Raw genomic sequence first — 2,470 nt, forward strand, 5'->3', positions numbered from 1 at the left:
TGTCTCTCTTTGTAGTAGCGTTCACCTTCTTGTAATTGACACACACTCGAATTTTGCCGTCCTTCTTCATCACAATGACTATGGGTGATACCCAGTCTGTGTGCTCAATTTCGTAAATGAATCCAGCTCTCATCAGCTTGTCAATTTCCTCTTTGATAGCATGAGCGTATTTTGGATTCATGGGGTACGGTCGCTGCTTGACCGGCGTTGCATCCGACGTCATGGGTATGTTGTGAGTCACAACACTCGGATCTACCCCCCGTAGCTCTTCTAAGGACCAGGCAAATACGTCTATGTACTCCCGTAAGAGAGCGACAAGACTCAACTCTTCTTCATCAGCCAAGTCATTGTTGAGAATAGCAAATGATGTATGCCCATAAAGGCTAAATGTGTGCCCAAAAGAGGCTTGCCCATAAGTGGCTTTGTATGAGAGATATGACAAAGATGTATGCTCTAGAAGCTCTAAGAAGAGATGTCCAAAATCCCATATGCACAGTGAGCTACAGTGGTACTATCCAAAAAGCTATAAAGGCATGTACTTGACACTCATTTCATGGAATGGCACTATCAATTTGATTCACTCAAGATTGTGTTTATGAGTCCAAGCTAATCTATCTTGGAATCTAATTCACTTGAGTTACAATCTTTCATTTTGATAATGTATCGTGTGTTTGATTTGCGTCCACCATAGCTAACTAGCTCTAGATTCGTGTTTCTTAACATGGTATCAGAGCTTTGGCTGAGCTAGATAGCTATTGGACACCTCTTACTTCTTCCTTGCATAATTTAAATCCTTTTTCCATTCTCAATTTTTTTAAGCCATCCACACATCCATTATCTTGTACAAGGTGAAGGAGCTCAAGGCTATGGAGGTTCTCTAGGCAAGTCGCAACACTGTCCTATTTCTGATAGAAAAGTGGAGCCTTGCAGATCCGAGCTATGGAATGTATATGGTTAAGGTAGTTAACTAATTCTTTGCCCTTGGAAGTAAGGGAATGGTTGTGGTTTGAAGGAAAAATGGTAGAAGTAGCATCAGCAGAGGAAGGAAGAATGAAGGAAGAAAGAGCGATGAAGGAGGCAGAAGAAAAGGACGAGCTGTGCAGCCATGGTTTCTATCTCAGCCACCGCTACCCTGGTCCCCTCCTCCGTCTCAATCGGAAGCTTGCCTGCTTCTCTTCCAAGGACTCCCTCCCCTTGTCCGCCATCATCGGCCACCAACTATCTGCCAGCGAAACTCCTCCTGCAGCCTTGCCTCCTCGCCGCTCTCCAACAAGTCCTCAGAGAATGGGAGGGGATTGAGAACTATTGCCATGGCAACTGGGGAGTCAAGTGATCCTTCTGAGGTTGTGCAAGGTGTATTGAAGTCTATTCAGGAAGCTGGGGCACTGGATGCCTTGACGAAGTATCTTTCATTGGGTCCGCAAGATGCAATTGAAGAGGCTACAGCTGATTTACTTAGGATTCTTTTTAGCAGTCCTGAGCTTAGACGACATGAATCAGCTGTTGGTGCTGTAAACCATCTCGTTGCAGTTCTACGTCTGGGCACTAGGGCCTCAAGGTATAGTGCAGCAAGGGCATTACAAGGACTTTTTACTGCTGAGAATATCAGGGTAGGAGAAGCTGGGAAGCAAGCTATCGTTCCCCTTGTAGAGATGCTAAATTCAGGCTCTGAGAAGGAGCAATGTGCTGCTATTGGGGCACTGACTAGTTTATCAGCAGATAATACTCACAAAGCACTAGCTATTGCAGACACTAGAGCTAATGCAGTCGAGGGCTTATGTCGAGTGTTGTCATCAGATTACTCATCGGAGTTGAAAGAAGATGTGGTAGAGCTTTGTCGAGTCCTCTTTGCTAACTCAAGGGTTTGCACCACTCCCACTGCATCAAACTACATTAAGTCTTTGGTAGCCCTTTTGAGTGTAGACTCGAGTACCGTGCAACATGCTGGTGCAAGGACATTGGACAATTTACTTGATGATGAGCAACAGGCTGAGCTAGTTGCGGCGCAAGGTGCTGTTGTTCCACTTGTTGGGCTAGTGGTTGGTGACAACTATCCATTGCATGAGGCTGTAATCAGTGCACTAACAAAATTAGGAAAGGATAGGCCTCTTTGTAAACTAGATATGGTGAAGGCAAAGAGCATGAAGACCAAGAAGGTTTCCAAGATGATTAAAAACTGAAGAGTACAAAAGATGCCAAAGAAGCATGAAGAGGATAATAACAAAAAAATTTCTCTGCTGTCAACAAAGAATTTTTTCCCATGTGGATCTTGTATTCCCTTAGTGGATCTGCTTCCCATAGTGGATGTAACAAACCCTACCCAAAATGTAAAGTTTCAAGCCTTAACTTGACTAGGCTGCTAGAGAGCTAGTTTCCCGGGCCATGCCATCATGTAGGGGGGGCAAAAGCCAGCAAGGATAGAGACTCATCATTTGAGGGGGGGTGTTGAGAATAGCAAATGATGTATGCC

The 2,470-nt window shown here is 44.6% G+C and overlaps 1 pseudogene; it reads left to right on the plus strand.

The window, feature by feature from the left end:
• Positions 1 to 1,310: 1,310 nt before the first annotated feature.
• Positions 1,311 to 2,180, plus strand: LOC148008900 (protein CELLULOSE SYNTHASE INTERACTIVE 1 pseudogene; annotated as a pseudogene).
• The last annotated feature ends 290 nt before the right edge of the window (positions 2,181 to 2,470 follow it).

Source organism: Lygodium microphyllum, unplaced genomic scaffold (assembly GCF_053477565.2).
Source record: "Lygodium microphyllum isolate KBCC unplaced genomic scaffold, Lygodium_microphyllum_v1.1.10 scaffold_49, whole genome shotgun sequence".
In the NCBI taxonomy this organism is placed as follows: Eukaryota; Viridiplantae; Streptophyta; class Polypodiopsida; order Schizaeales; family Lygodiaceae; genus Lygodium; species Lygodium microphyllum.